Raw genomic sequence first — 21,564 nt, 5'->3', positions numbered from 1 at the left:
TCCTTGATTAAGTTGCTCCTATTCTATACCTACTGAAGCTGAATGTTTTCACTTTGTAAGATCTCTTTCCCACTGATTGAGGCAGAACCTTTCAGTTGTAAAAGAAAAACTTCTCATCTTTAAATTCCCATCTCAGAGGTAGCACTAATTTCAGCTCCTATAGATCCTTTTGTGCCAGACATATGGGCGTTTGCTGTAATCTTTTGCCAATTACCAGACCAGCTGGGACTTTTAATAGCTGTGTGATCTACATCTGGGTCTAGCCACCTTTTCAGTGGTGTGTCGTTCATACAGATGACGAGCAAAGGACGTTCAGGTGTTACAGCCGCAGTCCTAATATCCCTGATTTCTGTTGCTGGAAGTCAAAAGTTTGAATAAATATATCACCCAATTGTTTTTCACCAGTGTGAGTCCATAAATCTGATGTTCCTTCTCCTCCTGGGTCACAGATCACACAGTGTCTATATTACTGAATGGAACAATAGTTACACATTCCTCAGTTTCCCAAACCCTCCTATGAATAGACAAGTGTCTTATAAGCACCCTCAGGGATGAGGCCATCAAGCTCACACTGAGTGGAAGCAAAAGCTCTGCAAGGTGAGCCAAGAGGAGTTCCAGTTTCCCAGAAAACATCTCTGTAGTCCTATAGGCATAAAAACTACTCTCTCACTGCAAACTCTTACCCACACAGGCTTGTTAGAGACTAACTGAGCAGGTTGGAATGCAGCATTTTCAAAGACTCTCTGACCATCATCTCTCCTTGACTGAGGCAATGAAGACACTTCCCACCTTTTGTAATGAAGACTTAGGGGCTAGTGGGCCCTGCTGGTATCATTGCCCTTCCAACTACTCCTCCTCAGGCCACTGAAGGTGGAGTGGAGGTAGGAGGGTCAGGAAATGGAAAGTCCCCAAAGGCACATGCTCAGTGGTGGGCAGAACTGAAGCAGAAACTGAATTTGCATATGAAAAGAACCAAATCCCATCCCCATTAGCAGGGTAGTTTCTGTAGTAAAATGCCTACTTTGGCCAGTAGATCCTCTTAAGCAGCAGCAAAGGAGATGAATTAACAAAATGCTAAAGAGGATTCCTTTGGTTAGTTTCCATATGGCAGGTTCACCAGCTTTCTGCTAGTTTTTTTCCTTCTCAGTTTCAGCCAGTAGGCAGAAGTCTTTCTGTTCTAACTGCTCTTAGCTAACTTTTTCTCCTTTCTCTAACTCAACCTCTAATTCAGCCTGTAATTGTCTTCTCTTTTTTAATTCTTTGTCATGTGATTTTTTGGTTGAGCTCTAACTCAACCTAGTCTTCTTGTATTTTTTACTCTCTACCCTCAAGCATCCTGATTAGCTCTGGATTTTTTTCTTGCTGAGGTGTATTTAATGGGCATAGGAGTAAAGGCCTTGGAGCTTGAAAGCAAGCTCCTGCTGTTCTTCAGAAGTGACCTTTGTTGAAAGACCATCCATCTGGCTCTTTAACCTATTTACATGAGCCACATGCATAGCTGTGGGCTGGAGCTTGATCCTAGGTATCCTTAGATCCATAATGCCTCTCTGCATTCCCTCCTGGGTGAGGCACTACCTTGTCTTCACGATTAATTACTGGGGGCCTGGCAGTCTACAGCACACCCCAAGTTTGGGCACCACTTATGATAACTCTAAGCATTCAGGACATTTGTGAATGTCCTGGTTCCACTCTGCATTCACTATTGCCAGTGTCTCCTAATACCCAGGTCCTCAGAGGAATCTCCAGTCACTTTCTTTTGCAGTGTTAAACCAGTTTTACCATGCTTACCTCTGTCTGAGGTCTTCAAAGATCTCTGGCCATCATTCCATAAGAAGGATGGTTTAGATACACAGTAGAGGGTTTAAGAACAGCCATGTGCAAGCTCAAGGTCTTTTATTCACATGTTCTCCTCCTGCCAAGCTGACCTCCTGGTGACTCCCAGAACACCAGGCCAAAGAGGACCTGCTTCCTCCTCCCACAGCTTAAGGAGGTCTATGAGGTCCCTGGAACAGCCAATCAGAAAAAGAGACGCCTCCTGTTGATGATGTGCATCTCAATTCCACCAGAGTTCCCACCCATGAGGTGGTCCCTGGGAGTTGACAGCAGACCCACTTCCAGGGGACTCAGGCATTATTGCTTCTTTACCTCCAGTTTCACTGTGCCTGACTCCTCCTTGGACCATTACACACTACCATCTCAACAAAATCTATTGTGGAAAACACATAGGGAGAAACGTGCCAAATTTCAAAATCCCTCAGATCAAAGGCAAAATTTTGGAAGGACAAAAAATTCAAATAGGCAGGGGTTACAATTGGAATTGAACAAGACACATCAGCAAGCCCAGTAAAATACTGGAAAGATATCAACAGAGGGCTGATTGTGAGAGGGAGGTGGAGACAGGGCAGATAGGAAGGAGAAAAAGAGACAAGGCACCATGGAGGGAGGCCAACTGAGGAAGGGAGGGAGGAAAGAAGGGAGGGAAGACAGAAAGAGGGGAAAATTGAGACAAAAGGAGAGGGAGGAAAACGAGAGAAGATGGCAGAAGTCTGAGATCTTACTTTGGAAAGATTTCATAGAGTATAGTATTTACTTTAAAATTTATGACTTTAATCTTAAAATTATTATTTTTCCAAATAGAGTTTTCAACATTCATTGTCAAAATTTCTGTTCCCAATGTTTCTCCTTTGCTCCCTTAATCCCATGTTGCCCAGACAGCAAGTGACCAAAGTGAAAGAATTACAATTTTTTACACACCTAACCACATTCCTCACTTATGGAAGAAAAAAATCTGACCCCCAGGCAAAAAATCAGGACAGAGGGGAAAAAGCAGGAATCTGTGGGCAACCCCCTGACTCAAATGGGCTACTCTGAGACATGTCCACATGCCCACAGAAAGCATGGGTTCCCTCCTCGTAAGGAGAGGTGCCAGCACACCAAGGGAGCAGCCCAGCATGATGTGAGGTCCCAGGCCAAAACGAGGGAATGGATTAAATAGCAAAAGTCTCAGCTTCATTGGATGGACTGAAAAGGAAGTAACCATTGGCCAATGAAACAGCAATGCTGTCTAGGTCCTGTAGGTCACATGACTGCCTGAAATTTTGGCTGAGGGTCTGACCTCTTTTCCCCTACTGACCTTTAAAAATAGGGATCATGTGGCTTCCTGAAATTTAGAGCCAGGTCTGACCTTTCCTGCCCTACAATCCTCTGAGAAGAGGAACCATGCGATGTCCTGAAACCAAGGCCTAAGCTGCTAGAGCCTCTGGGAAACCACCTCCTGGTCCCATTCAGTCCCTTCTCTTGCATACCTTCTCACCAGTCCTGATGTATTTCTTCCAAGAGGACATCCTTGTTATCAAGGCCTTCAGGCTGGTTCCTCTCCTCAGTACTAACTGTAACCTGCCATCTACCATTTAGAAAGATCCAATAGCCTCCCATCAGTGGAAGAGTTCCAAAACCACTTTTGCTGAGAAATCTTGGCCCACATCCTTATCTCAGATCAAGCAAAAGCAGAAACTGATCTAATTAAAAGAGAAAAGGAAGGAAACTACATCCTGCTGAAAGGTAGCATAAACAATCAAGCCATATCAATACCAAACATATATGCACCAAGTGGTATAGCATCTAACTTTCTAAAGGAAAAGTTAAGAGAGTTGCAAGAAGAAATAGTAAATCTATAACAGTGGGAGATCTCAACCTCGCACTCTCAGATTAAGACATATCAAACCACAAAACAAATAAGAAATTTAAAAAGTAAATAGAACATTAGAAAAACTAGGTATGATAGACCTTTGGAGAAAACTGAATGGTGATAGAAAGGAATATACTTTATTCTCAGCAGTTCATGGAACCTATACAAAAATTGACCATGTATTAGGACATAAAGGTCTCAAAATTAAATGTAGGAAGGCAGAAATAATAAATGCCTTCTTCTCAGATCACAATACAATAAAAGCTATATTCCATAAGAAGTTAGGGGTAAATAGACCAAAAAGTAATTGGAATCTGAATCTTAAAGAATGACTGGGTGAAACAGCAAATTATAGAAACAATAATTTCACCCAAGATGATGACAATGATGAGACATCATACCAAAGTCTGTGGGATGCAGGTAAAATGGTAATAAGGCAAAAATTTATATTTTTAGATGCTTATTTGAACAAAATAGAGGAAGAGAAGATTAATGAATTGGGCCTGCATTGTAAAAAGCTAGAAAAAGACCAAATTAAAAACTCCCAACCAAAAATCAAACTTGAAATACAAAAATTAAAAGGAGAAATCAATAATATTGAAAGTTAAAAAAAAAACAAAACAAAAAAAAAAAAACTCTTGAATTAATAAATAAAAGCAAGAGTTGGTTTTATGAAAAAGCCAATAAAATAGATCAACCTTTGGTAAATCTGATCAGAAAAAGAAAGAGGAAAATCAAATTGTTAGTCTTACCAATGAAAAGGAGGATCTTTCCACCAATGAAGAGGAAATTAGAGAAATAATAAGGAGTTACTTTGCCCAACTTTATTCCAATAAATTTGATAACTTAAGTGAAATGGATGACTTCCTCCAAAAATATAGGCTTCTCAGATTAACAGAGGAGGAAATAAATTGCTTAAATAGTCCCATTTCAGAAAAAGAAATAGAACAAGCTTTTAATCAACTCCCCAGGAAAAAATCCCCAGGACCAGATGGATTTACATGTGAATTCTACCAAACATTTAAAGAACAATTAGCCCCAATATTATATAAACTATTTGAAAAAATAGGGGATGAAGGAATCCTACCAAACTCCTTTTATGACACAGACATGGAACTAATACCCAAACCAGGTAGATCAAAAACTGAGAAAGAAAACTATAGACCAATTTCCTTAATGAATATTGTTGCTAAAATCTTAAATAAGATATTAGCAAAAGGACTTCAGAATATCATCGCCAAGGATAATACACTATGATCAATTAGGATTTATACCAGGAATGCAGGGCTAGTTTAATATGAGGAATACTATTAGTATAATTGACCATATTAATAATCAAATTAATAAAAAACATATGATCATCTCAATAGATGCAGAAAAAGCATTTGACAAAATCCAACATCCATTCCTATTAAAAACTCTTGAGAGTATAGGAACAAATGGATTATTCCTTAGAATAATCAGGAGCATATATTTAAGACCCTCAGTAAGCATAATATGCAATAGAAATAAACTGCAACCTTTCCCAGTAAGATCAGGAGTGAAACAAGGTTGCCCACTATCACCATTACTATTCAATATAGTACTAGAAACGCTAGCCTCGGCAATAAGAGCCGAGAAAGAGATTCAAGGAATAAGAGTAGGAAATGAGGAAATCAAACTATCACTCTTTGCAGATGACATGATGGGATACTTAGAGAACCCCAAAGACTCTGCTAAAAAGCTATTAGAAATAATTCAGAATTTTAGCAAAGTGGCAGGATACAAAATAAATCCACATCAATCCTCAGCATTCTTATATATCACCAACAAAATGCAACAGCAAGAGATAAAAAGAGAAATTCCATTCCAAACAAATGTTGAGAGTATAAAGTATTTGGGAATCCATCTACCAAAGAATAGTCAGGAATTATATGAGAAAAATTACAAAACACTTGCCACAAAAATAAAGTCAGATTTAAATAATTGGAAAGACATTCAGTGCTCTTGGATAGGCCGAGCGAATTTGACAAAGATGACAATACTCCCCAAACTAATCTATTTATTTAGTGTTATACCAATCAGACTCCCAAGAAACTATTTTAATGACCTAGAAAAAATAACAACAAAATTCATATGGAAGAATAAAAGGTCAAGAATTGCAAGGGAACTAATGAAAAACAACTCAGAGGAAGGTGGTCTAAGTGTACCTGATCTAAAGCTATATTATATAGCAGCAGTCAGCAAAACCATTTGGTACTGGCTAAGAAATAGAACGGTAGATCAGTGGAACAGATTAGATACAAAGGACAAAAAAGGGTACATCTATAGCAATCTAATCTTTGACAAACCCAAAGATACCAACATTAGGGACAAAAATTCATTATTCGGAAAAAAACTGTTGGGAAAACTGGAAATTAGTATGGCAGAAATTAGATATGGATCCACACTTAACACCATATACCAAGATCAGATCAAAATGGGTCCATGATTTAGGCATAAAGAATGATATTATAAATAGATTAGAGGAACAGAGAGTAGTCTACCTCTCAGACCTGTGGAGGAGGAAGGAATTTATGACCAGAGGAGAACTAGAGATCATTATTGAGCACAAAATAGAAGATTTTGATTACATCAAACTAAAAAGTTTCTGTACAAACAATACTAATGCAAACAAGATTAGAAGGGAAGTAACAAATTGGGAAAATATTTTTAAAAGTAAAGGTTCTGACAAAGGTCTCATTACCAAAATATATAGAGAACTGACCCTGATTTATAGGAAACCAAACCATTCTCCTATTGATAAATGGTCAAGGGATATGAACAGACAATTCTCAGATGATGAAATTGAAACTATCTCCACTCATATGAAAGAGTGTTCCAAATCACTACTGATCAGAGAAATGCAAATTAAGACAACTCTGAGATACCACTACATACCTGTCAGATTGGCTAAGATGACAGGAACAAATAATGATGAATGTTGGAGGGGATGTGGGAAAACTGGGACACTGATACATTGTTGGTGGAGTTGTGAAAGAATCCAGCCATTCTGGAGAGCAATTTGGAACTATGCCCCAAAAGTTATCAAACTGTGCATACCCTTTGACCCAGCATTGCTGTTATTGGGATTATATCCCAAAGAAATACTAAAGAGCGGAAAGGGACCTGTATGTGCCAAAATGTTTGTGGCAGCTCTTTTTGTTGTAGCTAGAAACTGGAAGTTGAATGGATGTCCATCAATTGGAGAATGGTTGGGTAAATTGTGGTATATGAAGGTTATGGAATATTATCGCTCTGTAAGAAATGACCAGCAGGAGGCATACAGAGAGGCTTGGAGAGACTTAAATCAACTGTTGCTGAGTGAAATGAGCAGAACCAGAAGATCACTATACACTTCAACAATACTGTATGAGGATGTATTCTGATGGAAGTGGAAATCTTCAACATAAAGAAGATCCAACTCACTTCCACTTGATCAATGATGGACAGAAATAACTACACCCAGAGAAGGAACACTGGGAAGTGAATGTAAATTGTTAGCACTACTGTCTATCTACCCAGATTACTTATACCTTCGGAAGCTAATAATTAATGTGCAACAAGAAAATGGTATTTACACACATATATTGTATGTAGGTTATATTGTAACACATGTAAAATGTATGGGATTGCCTGTCATCGGGGGGAGGGAGTAGAGGGAGGGAGGGGATAATTTGGAAAAATGAATAAAAAAATTAAAAAAAAAAAGAATATTAGAAAAATAAGGATATATAGAAAAATGCAATGTCTCTAATAAGAGGCAACATGGAGACACTATGACATAGAGTCAAGAGGACCTGGACTCAAATCTTGCTGCAGAATTTATCTGGGCAAAACATACAATAATATTCCATAACATTCATATACCACAGTTTATTCAGCCATTCTCCAACTGATAGCTATCCACTCAGTTTCCAGTTTCTAGCCACTATCAAAAGGGCTGTCACAAACATTTGTGCACATGAGGACCCCTTTCCCTCCTTTAAGATCTCTTTGGGGTATAGGCTCCATAGAAACACTGCTGTATCAAAGGGGCTGCACCTTTTGGTAGCCCTTTAGCTCCCTGGCAGACCGTCCCCCTTGCCCTTCGAAATATACCTGTTCTGAACTGCTCCAGAAATTTAAAGATGAAGAGACTGGAATTCTCCATCCAGAACCAAGCTTTTTTCCAAACCCGGCAAGTTTACAAAACAGGGGCAGAAGTCTACTTCCCTGGCCTGCTTAACCAGAAATCTCATTCATGTGTCTGGGGCCAAATCCTTCCCACAAATTCTACCCATGGGCAACCCCAAGACCACTGGCCTCCTCTGGGTCAGGCCCCCCCATGACACTCTGACTCATGATATCCTTGTCCTTTCCCTATGCCATGTGGTATCACTCCTAATGCCACCAAGCTTTCCAAACCCACTTCTCCTTAGAGCTAACACTGTTAGTATGTTTAGCTCCTTTTAGAATTTAGCATGGCCCAAATTGCTGTTTCCTTTCTCCTGGCAAATGGCAAATTCCACTAAAGAATGACACTTTCTTTCCACATTATTAAATCCCCTATCTATCTGCTCCGACTTCACCTCATATCTACCATTGCAGGTGTCCATTATATCTCTCAAATGCTGGGTCTTGGAAATACATTTTGATACCAGCTAAAACATTCTGCTACTCTCTATGCCCTCCTATCTCCTGCTTCCCTCTCTCTCTTTCTCCATCATTCTACCATGATTTCACTTTCCTTCTATCAACCTATTACATCAATACTATTTAACAATTTTAGATTTCAGTATTATGAAAATAATCGCTATTTCATGAGCAAGTTCAAAATTTCCATAAGTAACAGCTGAATAAACAGAACACAGCCTGTCACAACAATGCATAGGAAATCTTAACTTATAGTCTTTTCCAATTCAACATACACACCAATGAAGAAAAAGTCGTTGCTTTTTTCTTTTTTTTTTTTTTAATCAACACATTATCTTGTGCTATTCATAGTGGATGTTGCATTCAAACTATCAATTGCTTTTGCAAATCAATCTTTCTTGTCACTTGATTTTAAAACCTTCCATAGTTTAGCTAATATCTAAATTAACTTTGGAACAAATTTTATAAAGCTTATACAAATGTCCAGCCAAGCTGAGGAAATTTTAAAACATAGATCATAACTTTTACAAATTACCCAATAAACATTTTAGAAAGCAATATATTTCATCTAGTTAGGGGATACAAATATGTGACCTATTAAGGTAAGTTACCAAAACTTTGTTTTATCTTCCTATTTTTTAACGTTAAATTATATCAAATACAGATTGACATTTTCTGTAATGTTTCAGTGTCTGCACACGAATTTCTAAGTTTTTGTGATTAAAGTAAACAAATTCACAATTCTAGCACATACCAGTAAATGAATAGTGATTGTCTCATGCAATTGTAATAGAGACCCATCATCTAAAATTTACAACTCATCTTGATATCTAAGGAGGTGGCCTTAAGCACAACATTCCAGGTGTAAAAGCCACTCACTAGAAATTATTTCTACTTAACCAAGTTGTAGATTATCAATAAACTCATCCTTCATTGGGATCCTTGTAAATCCAACTAGTTATTTCTCAAGGATAACAAGGTTCCTCACAAGATACTTTCAAGAAGCTTAACATACTTACAATTGAAGAGAAATTCCAGAAAATTGACTCCTCTTCACTTTCTGGTTACTTTCTTTGACTGATACCCTCTTTCTTTGTCCTCTTTCACCTGTCTCAATTGAGAGCTGCATATTCTCAGGTCTCCAGGCTTTCAAAGTACAAACCTGATCCAGATAAGTTTTAGGGATTTTTTTTTCAGATAAAAACTTTAAGTTATAAGCCAAATCTCACTTCTACAATTAAAACAACAACAACAACAACAATGTTACTTTTTGGTTGTTTTTGGCAGTCCACACAAATCTTTTACTCTTTCCTCTGTGAATCAGAAAAGGCTTGAGGAGTAGGCTATTGGCTGCCAGGATTTAAAGGTAATCAACTGCTTTTCTGTTTTTCCCTAACATTCTCAATCTATTCCAACTTCCATTAACACAGCCAGAGCAGAGATGACAATTTCCATATCCGTCTACTAGGCTATAATGAGAGATCTTTAAAAAATGCTTTTACAGCTTACATGAGACTAACATGAACTGATGCTAAGTAAAGTGAGGAGAACCAGGACATCATTGTAAGTGGCAACTCAAGATTATAGGATGATCAATTCTGATGGAAGTGGCTCTCTTCAACAATGAGGTGATTCACGCCTAGGGCAATGAACTTGTGATGATGAGAGTCATTTCACCCAGAGAGAGGACTGTGGGAACTGAGGGTACCTGACAGTATTTCATTTTCACACATTTTGGTACAATTTGCTTAAATTTTATATTCTTTCCCAATTTTTTTTTACTTTATGATCACATTTTTACTGTACAGCAACATAATTGCATAAATTTGCATGCCTATTTTGGAAAGAAAAAGTATTTTAGCCATGTTAAGCATATAGTGGACTCCATGTAATCTGGGTAGAGGGGGGAAGGTGGGAGTAATTGAAATGCAAGGTTTTTTAAGGAGAAATGTTGAAAAAAATTATCCTTGCCTATGTTTTGCAAATAAAAAGCTTTAAAAACAAATAAAAAAAGGAAGTTTAACAAAAGGATATGAATGGAGGTAAAGAATATCAGGGAAGGTAGAGAGGAAGAGAAGGAGGAAAATACCAATTCTGTTGTCCTGTCAGTAAAGAAAGCAAATTATCTGTCCTGGAATTGAACCAGAAAGAGAAAAGCAATGAAAGCTGAATCAAAAAAGTTTGACATGGAAGAATATCATATCCTTCTTATCTCTGCACGTCAGATACAAATGTATTTTTTTTCCCTTATTAATGAACGGTCAGACAAACACAAAGGTATACAAAGTTAAATGTTGAGAGATTTTTAATCTTTTGTAAAGATACACTCTGGGTGGAAAATGACAAAGTATGTAATGAGAAGCAGTGGGATATACAGTTTGAAAGCCAATTAAGGCAGAGTGGCTTAGGTTCAGGGAACTATATAACCAACAAGCTTCCTGTTTCTGCACATATACTCCAGCCTTGCAATCACAGAGGTGACTGGAAGGGTTCCATGTGATGTCATTACTACCTCAGAAACAGTTACTAGGATAAAAGCCCAGGAATCTCAACAGCTGTGTTCTGTGCGGGAGAGAGCGAGAGAGAGTGAGAGAGGGAGATAGCGCCAGAGCCAGAGACAGGAGAGCAAGAGGGAGAGAGGTGGAAGGAGGAGAGAAGGAGAGAAGTAATAGGAGAAGGAGACAGGTAGTAGGAGAGAAGGAGAGGAGAGAGGTGGTAGGAGAGGGGGGAGGGGAAAGGGAAGGGACAGGGAGGAGGGTAGACAAAGGGGAAGGGTTGAGGGAGGGAGTTGGGGGAGAAGGGTAATAGATATAGAGATATTGAGGTGGAGAAGTTAAATGGAGAAGATAGAGATAGATATAAAGAAGATAGAGATAGATATAGTGAAGATAGAGATAGTTATAGAGAAGTTATAGATATAGTGAAGATAGAGATAGATATAGAGATGATAGAGATATAGAGAAGATAGATAGTTATTGAGAAGATAGAGATAGAGAAGATAGAGAGAAGATAGTGATAGATATAGAGAATAGAGTTTTGGAAGATAGATAGAGATAGATATAGAAAAGAGAGAGAGAGAGACGATAGAGATAGAGATAGAGAAGATAGAGATAGAGAAGATAGATATAGATATAGAGAAGATAGAGATAAATATAAAAGACAGAGATATAGAGGATAGAGATATAGAGAAAATAGAGATATACAAGATAGAGATATAGAAAAGAGAGAGATAGAGACGATAGAGATAGAAATAGAGAACAGAGAGATAGATATAGAGAAGATAGAGATAAATATAAAAGACAGAGATATAGAGGATAGAGATATAGAGAAAATAGAGATATACAAGATAGAGATATAGAAAAGAGAGAGATAGAGACGATAGAGATAGAAATAGAGAACAGAGAGATAGATATAGAGAAGATAGATATACATATAGAAAAGATAGAGATAGTTATAGAGAACAGAGAGATAGATATTGAGAGAAAAGATAGAAATAGAAAAAGTTGAAATAGAAGAGAGCAAGTGTATGAAATAGAGACAGAGTAAGACAGAGAGAGTAAGGAGGGTGAGAGAGAGAGAGAGAGACTGTGTGTGTGTGTGTGTGTGTGTGTGTGTGTGTGTGTATTTGTGTGTGTGTGTGTGTGTGTGTGTGTGTGTGTGTGTGTGTGTTGCATACACTGGTTCATCAGCAACTGAGAGATTGCCTTTGTCTCATCTTCGACAAGTCCTTACAGGTAGGAGGCTTTACAATAACACACTATTCTGGGGAAAGGAAAGCCAAATATGGAGGAGGAATGAGCGAGTTTGTATTTGGGGAGGGGGGAGGGAGGTGTGTCATTTTGTGGGAAGTCATTGTTTCTAGAGATCAATGTGAGAGATATACCTTGTACCAGCAATAGGACATGGACAAGATGGTTGGTCCTCTGTACTCAATGGGGGGAGCACCATGGATACAACTGAGATCATGAGAGAGTACACTCTCCTGCAAACTCTGCTGAGGTAACTCAAACCATTTGAGACTCACTTATAAAGAAAATAGCTTTTTGTTGTTATCCTGAAGAAGCTTCTCTGTTCTTGAGTAGAACAAAGACCAGGGCCTGGGAGTTAGGATGATCTAAGTTTCAAATTCAACCTCACACAGAGCTGAGTGTTCCTGAGGCAAACCAGTTTGCCTTTATTTCCTCACAGGGTTGCCATAAGGATCAAATGAGATGGTATGTTGGGAAAGGTTTGAGTGCAGTGCAAAGGAGAGAAGGGAGGTCCTTCCTCTCTCTCTCTCTCTCTCTCTCTCTCTCTCTCTCTCTCTCTCTCTCTCTCTCTCTCTCTCTCTCTCTCTCTCTCTCTCTCTCTTTTTCTCATATGACCGCAAGACTGCCTCCTAATACTCATTGTTAGAGCATTCAAACAATTCCATCCAATAGGGGTTCAAGCTGAACCATCAGAGACTTGTGGATCCCCTTAGGTGGAGAGGAGATGGGGCAGTGCAGCATCATATTTCTTAACCTTTTTCTGACAATTCTCCTTTTGACAACTTCCATATTTCTCCAAACTATATTTTAAATTGATAAAAAAAATTTTTTTGCAATCTCAAAACAAATATGTTTTCCTTTTATTTTTTGTTATTTTTATTTTTTGATTAGATGGGGTGGACAAGTTTATTGTATAAATGTGTGAAAAATTTTTCTCCTGCAGTTAGTTGGGTAGCCAATCTGTCATTTCTTCTTAGAGAGGTAGTGTGCCTGAAAACACTGAAAGGGTTAAGAAAGTTTTGTCCAGGATAGAAGTGTTAAGACTTTCAAGTCTCTCTTTCTGGCCCTTCTGGCCCATATCATAATTTGTACTTTGCCCTTAGATCTTGTGCATTTGAGTATTCAAATAGGAGAGAACTCTTTGGGAAAAAAAGCAGCAGGAATTGAGCCCATGGACTATAAGCCTGATAGGTCCATAGGATGTTTTGAAATCAAAGAAAATTAAAATTATTCTCAGAAATTTTGTGTTTTGGGCCATCTGATAGAAGTTACCCACCAGAGCAAACAAATAAACTTTACAGATTCTTCTTTATGCAGACAGACATTTTGCCTTCTAGATTCTGTTCTCTTTTTCTTCTATTGACATACAAAGGAGTTTCTCCATTGCTGCCTTTGGATTGCTTTGAATGACGAGGAGAGAAGAAAGAAGGGATGGAGAAAGGAGGAAAGAGAGAAAGGGATCTTTAGGAATGGATCAAATTGGTTAAAATGGATAAAAAATTTTTCATAAATTGTGTTGAGGCTGGGTCTATTGTAACAACAAATAAGATGATGAAAGGCAATAGCTGGGCTGTGCCCAATGAGCTATTAGGGCTTTCTTATACTACTTGCTGCTCATTTAGCTGGGAAGATGGGGTAGTTATTGGAACCAAAGCTTAGTATTTATTTGTTGACATTTTTTTTTCCCTCAGGAAATTCTTGAACCTCAACATGGTGAAAAAAAAATCAGGTATTTCCTCAAGGTGAAAATCAATTACTCAAGAAACATGTAATAATATTTGTTCTTTTATCAGGCACTATATTAAATGAGGAAGATATGCCCAAAAATTCATACTAAGAGGTAAGACCAAAAGCACACCAACAATATGCCAGATAAATACAGAGTATGGAAAAGTCATGTCAGAAGGCATAATCCTAATGGAACAATGAAGCTATCAAAAGAGTGTAGGAGACAGGTGAACAAGGTGAACTGGTAGTTTGCTATGCGACTAAAGAAAAGAAAACTTCTGGGGGGAAAATGTTGAGGAAGGAATTAAAAGATGCCTAACTCAATGGATGATATGTGGGCTAAGCAAAAGGAAGAGTGGTGGATGAATGAGCATGTAAACCTGGGGGACAGAAAAGGGAAGTTCTGAAGAGGGCAGAGAGTGCAGGACAAGGAACAGATTCTGTTTTGAACACTTTGAGCTTTTGGTTTAGTTGGACAAATGGGGCAGAATGTCCAAAAGATAATATGTGGGAATTTGGGGAGAGAGCTGAAGTGAGAGACTGAAGCAGGGTCAATACACCTGGGATTGGTTTCAGTTTGATCTGTTTACATTGCAACATAGGATGATGACACTTTTAACTGCTTAGGACATTATCCTTATTCTGATTCTTTTCATGCAGTACAAGGAAAGAGCTACATGTCTGATAGCCAGAGTATAGTGTCTGTGTTCAAATAATATAATTTGTGTGGACACTATGAAACTCAACATAAAGATAAATATGCTTGCTTTGTTGGAGAAGTGAGAAAAGATAAAATATTAAAACTGAAAAATACATTGACAACTCAGCAAAATATTTTTGTGAAGCAGAAGCAGCTAAATATTTCATTACTGCGAGTAAGTTTTCAAGTTGCCAGGCTAATAGCACGCACTGGCAGACCCTTCATAGAGGGAGAATTTGTTAAAAAATGTCTTCCTTCTGTTGGCAAAGAGATGTGCCCAGAGAAGGCCGATTTATTTAGTACAGTGAGTCTTTCAGGACCTACAATTACATGGAGGATTGAAGAAATGGGAAACAAGCTGCACCAGCATTTGCAAAACTCCACAAAAAAAGTTTCATATTTTTCCTTGGCACTCGACAAAAGCAATGATGTTCATGAATCTGCACAACTTCTAATTTTTATTAGTGGGATAAATGATTATTTTGAAGTCATTGAAGAGCTTGCTGCACTGCAAAGCATCAATGGAACAACTACAGGAGAGGATATCTATGAAAAGTTTTGCTAAACTATGAATGGTTTGGAGCTGGACTGGGCTAAACTAGCCAGTGTGACAAGTGATGGTGCCCCTAGCATGGTGGGGTCTAAGAAAGGAGTAATTGCTCACATTAACCAAGAGATGGACAAACATAACCAATCTCATCCAATAGCCATACACTGCCTAGCCCTGTGTAGTAAATCACTGAAGTGGCACTCTATTATGAAAATTATGGTATCTTGTGTTAACTTCATTAGAGCTAATGCAATAAATCACAGACAATTTCAGAATTTCTGTCAGAGCTACATGTTGAGTATGAAGATGTTCTATATCACACAGAAGTCTGTTGGCTGAGTTGAGGGAGAGTTTTGAAACGTTTCTATGACTTATTCCACAGCTGACAACTTTTCTGCTTTCAGAAAACAAAGAAGCACCAGAGCTCAATGATGCAGAATGGAAATGGCACCTTGCCTTTCTGACAGATGTAACAGAGCTACTCAACAATTTCAATGTGCAACTTCAAGGAAAGGGGAAGCTCATCTGTGATATGCAATCACATGTCAAAGCATTTGAAGTAAAATTAGACCTCCTCATCAAACAAGTGAAGGAGGAAAACTTCTGCCATCTCCCCACAACTCAAAATCTGTTAGCAGAAAAACCGCTGATTGCATTCCCAAACAAAACGTGAGTGGATTCATTGGAAAAATTGCTAAAGGAGTTCCAATTTAGATTTAAAGAGCTTCATCTCCATGAACAGGACATACAGATTTTCCCTAACCCATTTTCTATTGACACTGAAAATGTGGATACAATTTACCAAATGGAACTGGTTGAACTGCAGAATTGTGACTCTCTGAAAGACACATTCAAGTCAAGCAGCCTTCATAATTTCTATGTATCTCTCCCCTCTGAGACATATCCTCATCTCAGGAACCATGCACTCAAAACGGCAATCATCTTTGGCAGCACTTATGTCTGTGAATAGATTGTTTCTAGAATGAAACATTTGAAATCTCCAACCAGATCAAGACTTAAAGCAGGCCCATAGTTCCCATTGAAATACTGGTAAGTTTGTTGATTTAACTTTACTTCATTTTAAACATTGTATTTGTTCCTATTTTGTTTCTTTACTTCAAAATTAGATATATACAGCGTGCATAGGAATTTGTCCATAGTTTTTGTTTTTTACTATAGTCTGGCCCTCCAACAGTCTGAGTGACAGTGAATTGGCCCCATATTTAAAAAATTTGAGGATACCTGTCAATAACCCCTCTTTAAGATGTGGGAGGAGGAATCAGGTCCTTTTTGACTTGGGAGTCAGCAAGACATCAGCTAGGCAGGAGGTGAACATGAAGAAAAGACCTTGAGCTTGCACATGGCTGTTCTCTACCATGTGTCTAAACCATTGTTCTTTCAAAATGATGACCAGAGGTCTCTGAGGACCTCAGACAGAGTGAAGCTTGGCAAAACTGGTTTAAGCACTGCAAAAGACAGTGCCTGGAGATTTCTAGAAGGGCCTGGGAACTAGGAGGAACTGGCAGTCTTGTGAATGCAAAGTGGGCATTAACATGGCTATTCATAAGATTACTAAATGTTTTCAGTTAGCATTCACGGTATTGGGGAATATTTTTTTTTCCTATTTCTACATTTTTCCCTCATATTTTATCATTCCAGGACAATAATCCCAAATTAGTTCTTGCATTATTGTGTCAAGGTTTTGTTTTTTTGTTTGTTTGTTTTGTTTTTTTGGTCACACTTTTCAGGTAGTCGACTTCTTCTGTTTTCCATTCTATTCTATTCTGTTCTCCAGACCTGCCTTTAAATTTGTGGTTCACATTGTTCTATTTACTTCCAATGTTTCCAATTTGTTTTGTTATCTCGTGATTTTTCTGCATTTTCCTAGCTGCCCACTGCCAATCTTCATTTTTAAAAGAGTTATTTTCATCTTGAGACTCCTTTCCTCCTCTGCAATTTGGTTTCCTTTTTTTCCCCATAAGTTTTGGGGGGTTTTTTGGACGGATTTTTTTGTTTGCTTTTCCCTCAATTTCATTTGATTTTTAAATTTTTTTTGAGTTGTTTTACATATTTTCTTTGGGGTTGCAACCAGTGCTCATTACTCTTTGGGGTAAAAGGTTTTTACCTGAATGTCTGTCTCTGAAGATGAATTCTTCTTTTCCCTATTCCCATAATATATTTCAATGATTGGATTCTTCTTTTCAGGTGTATTTTTTTTAAAGAGGTTAAGCACCTCTAATTGGGGATGTGGTGAAGGTTCCATCAGCTTTCCTTCAATGTTTCTCTCTGACCAGGAACCTCAGAGCAAGAGCTCTCCTCGCCTGCAAATACTGGCAGCCAGCTGCACCCCTGCCCCACTGCCTCTGCACCCACTGGGGGCTGGTTCCTTCTTGCCAGGACCAGGTCCTTAGGTACTCAGTGGCACAGCTGGGCCTGCCTGCCATCCTAATAAGTCCAGCTTCCTCAGGCTTCCAGGACTGAGATTTCAACTTGACAGAGACTTTTGAGGGATGAAACTGTGGTTCTGCTGAGGCTCCAGCCCCTCCGAACTAGGCCAGGGGGCCCCACTTCTTCTATGGATTTATCAATTTATCATGGACATGTTGCCACTTCAGTCAGGTTCATGTACAGCCAAGTAGCTTTCTTAATTTTAAGGGGTTGATCTTGAGGACCCCTGTGCTACCTCAAGTCTTTCATTTAAATGTCTATATTCACACTGAGGTATAAATTTGTTTGGTTTGTGGGGGAAATTGAGAGAACTGGAACTTGTCTACTCTCCAACCCTTCCCTACAATCTTCCAGAAATTTTACAAAGGCCCCAAAACAGATCTTGTTGTGCACAGCCTCTTCTATGGGCGCTTGGGGACTGTCCTCGGAGATGGGTTGGACTGGGGGTCTCCTTTTCCAGCTGCCACTGACTTTGGAATAACTGGCTGGGGTCACCTCTTGGGGTTGAGGATCTTCTTCTTGGGGCCAGTTGGAGGAGGGTTCCAAGATCATTTCAGGGCAGATGTTCCATTCTGTGGGAGGGGCTGGATGTATTGTGGCCAAGCAATGGTCACTGGGATGGACAATATTGAGCTTTCTTCTTCCTCAGCTTCAGGACTTTTTCCTTGTTTCCATTTAGAAGAGGGTTCAGAGATCATTTCAGAATATGCTTGAAACTTATGTCAGACAGGACTTTTGGTGTCCTTTCCAGAGGAGCACTGTTGGTGTTGTTAGGATAGGCCAGGGTGGCTTTCTGATGGCCCTCAGGGAAAACAGGAGGGAATGGTTCCACCAGAAGAAGTGGAACAGCCTGGGTCAGAGAAGGAACCTCAAAAGCTACACTTCTCAGCCAAGATGTGACCATTATGTCCTTTTTCTGTCTTGACCTGGCACAAAGGATGCCCTTCTGGCCCTCCAGGTCCAGCACTTGTGCATTGTTGCTTGATGAAAAGGGAGAAATGCAATGAGGGGGACCTCGGAATATAAGCGATTTTCCCTTGTGGAAAAAGCTCCTCTGTTGCTCCTGGACCAAGCCTGTGAATGAAGAAGGGACCATATGAGCAAAGGGGAAGGAATCAGGAAGCAGACTGTGGGTAGGAAAGATAGTGCATGCAGCACAGGGTTTATGATCTACCATAAGTGATTCCTGGCCTTTGGAGGACGACTGGGCCCTTGTCAGTGTGCTCCTGCATATGCTCTCCTTCATTACATACTTGGAGGAAGCCCAAGATAAAACTTTACTTCCTATTTTTCTGGGAAGCCACTCTTGGCACAGTTGTTTGTATGGGGTTACCCCCTTAGATTGGGAGCTCCTCCAGACCAGGGCTTAGCTTTGGACATTCTTTGTATCCCCCAATGCTTACTATGGAGCTTGGCCCACAGTAGATAATATTTATTGCCTGTGGCCTAAATTCATTTTTCCTGCTTTTTCTTCTAAACTTTGCACTGTGGTTTCTCACATTCTTATACAGTTGAGTTTTATTAATTCAAATGCAAAGTTACTCTTATAACTTCCAAAGTGCAAAAGTGAATGAATTTTTTGTTTTTACTTAATTCATTATTTGCCCACTTTTTTGAATACTTTTCTTAAGATTTTTGCTTACATCTAATCTTTGACAAACCCAAAGATTCCAAAATTAGGGATAAAAATTCATTATTCGGAAAAAAACTGTTGGGAAAACTGGAAATTAGTATGGCAGAAATTAGATATGGATCCACACTTAACACCATATACCAAGATAAGATCAAAATGGGTCCATGATTTAGGCATAAAGAGGGAGATAATAAATAGATTAGAGGAACAGAGGATAATCTACCTCTCAGACTTGTGGAGGAGGAAGGAATTTATGACCAGAGGAGAACTAGAGATCATTATTGATCACAAAATAGAAGATTTTGATTACATCAAACTAAAAAGTTTCTGTACAAATAATACTAATGCAAACAACATTAGAAGGGAAGTAACAAATTGGGAAAATATTTTTAAAAACAAAGGTTCTGACAAAGGTCTCATTTCCAAAATATATAGAGAACTGACCATAATTTATAAGAAACCGAACCATTCTCCAATTGATAAATGGTCAAAGGATATGAACAGACAATTCTCAGAGGAAGAAATTGAAACTATATCCACTCACATGAAAGAGTGTTCCAAATCACTACTGATCAGAGAAATGCAAATTAAGACCACTCTGAGATACCACTACACACCTGTCAGATTGGCTAAGATGACAGGAACAAATAATGACAAATGTTGGAGGGGATGTGGGGAAATTGGGACACTAATACATTGCTGGTGGAGTTGTGAAAGAATCCAGCCATTCTGGAGAGCAATCTGGAATTATGCCCAAAAAGTTATCAAACTGTGCATACCCTTTGACCCAGCAGCGCTACTACTGGGATTATATCCCAAAGAAATACTAAAGAGCGGAAAGAGACATATATGTGCCAAAATGTTTGTGGCAGCTCTTTTTGTTGTAGCTAGAAACTGGAAGATGAATGGATGTCCATCAGTTGGAGAATGGTTGGGTAAATTGTGGTATATGAAGGTTATGGAATATTATTGCTCGGTAAGAAATGACCAGCAGGAGGAATATAGAGAGCAATGGAGAGACTTAAATCAACTGATGCTGAGTGAAATGAGCAGAACCAGAAGATCACTGTACACTTCAACAATACTGTATGAGGATGTATTCTGATGGAAGTGGAAATCTTCAACATAAAGAAGATCCAACTCACTTCCAGTTGATCAATGATGGACAGGGGTAGCTGCACCCAGAGAAGAAACACTGGGAGGGGAATGAAAATTGTTAGCACTAATATCTGTCTGCCCAGGTTGCATGTACCTTCGGATTCTAATGTTTATTGTGCAACAAGAAAATGATATTCGCACACATGTATTGTACCTAGACTATATTGTAACACATGCAAAATGTATGGTATTGCCTGTCGTCGGGGGGAGGGAAGAGAAGGAGGGGGGGTAATTTGGAAAAATGAATACAAGGGATAATATTATAAAATATATATATATATATAATAAAAAAAAAAAAGATTTTTGCTTACTCAGTTATTTCCCTGATTCCCACCCACAATTAAGGAACCACATTTAAAATTGTGCAAACTTTTACATAAAAGTCGTGAATAAAAATATAGATCTTTCACCTTAATGAAAATTAGAGGCCTCTAGAAAAATTAAATTAAAAGTAGATAAAGATGGAAATAGAGAAGACTTCTATCTATATTCACACAATCATTCCTTTTCTGTGAATGCAGAGGAATTTTTTGTCTAATTCCTTCATTGTAGTTATGAATGATTGTGTTCCTGGGAACAACAAAATCATTTTCATCTGGTTACCCCCAGAACCTTGCTGTCATTTCATATATAGCATATTTCACTCTGTTCATGCAGGACTATTCCCCCCCAAGAAAATTATGTTCATCATTTCCTAGAGAACAATGATATTTATTCAGAGAAAGTTGCTTCAAAAATTGTTTTTCCATTTGTCATTGATAATTGTATTTCCAGCCATTTATTCTCTTTTCAGTATGACTTTGATAATTGTATTTCCAGCCATTTATTCTCTTTTCAGTATGACTTTCCTCAAAAGTGTTTCATTATGGATCAAGGACTTCTCCAAATTAACCTGATCTTTTATCACATTTCCTCTGCCCATATTCCATTCCTCTTCTATTTTCCAGCAGACTAAGATAGAGTTTGATATCCCTAGTCATTATTTATGGTGTCTTCTATTTGAAACAATACTGATAAGGGTAAAGTTCACTCAAACAACTTCTCATCTTCCTATTCCCCTCCACTGAAAGAACTTTTTCATGCTTCTTTTTGTGGAAAATAATTTGCACCATTCCACATATATTTTTCCCTTTTTCCTATACATTCTTATATCAATCCTTTCCCTACATTTTTAAAAATATATTATCCCTTCATATTACACTCATATTCCTTACCTTTATGTATACTCCTTTTATCTAGCAGAATATTGATAATGTC

The 21,564-nt window shown here is 38.4% G+C and overlaps 1 long non-coding RNA gene across 1 annotated transcript in view; it reads left to right on the top strand.

The window, feature by feature from the left end:
• The first annotated feature begins 947 nt into the window (after positions 1 to 947).
• Positions 948 to 21,564, top strand: part of LOC141541875 (uncharacterized) — a 42,380-nt gene continuing 21,763 nt past the window's right edge. Inside the window, exon 1 of the long non-coding RNA XR_012481927.1 lies at positions 948 to 3,665. This is a non-coding gene — a long non-coding RNA (uncharacterized LOC141541875). The remainder of the gene's footprint in view (positions 3,666 to 21,564) is intronic.

This window comes from Sminthopsis crassicaudata, chromosome 1 (assembly GCF_048593235.1).
Source record: "Sminthopsis crassicaudata isolate SCR6 chromosome 1, ASM4859323v1, whole genome shotgun sequence".
NCBI classification, from domain to species: Eukaryota; Metazoa; Chordata; class Mammalia; order Dasyuromorphia; family Dasyuridae; genus Sminthopsis; species Sminthopsis crassicaudata.
The sequence above is the reverse complement of the archived record's forward strand: the minus strand, read 5'-3'. Positions and strand labels throughout refer to the sequence as shown.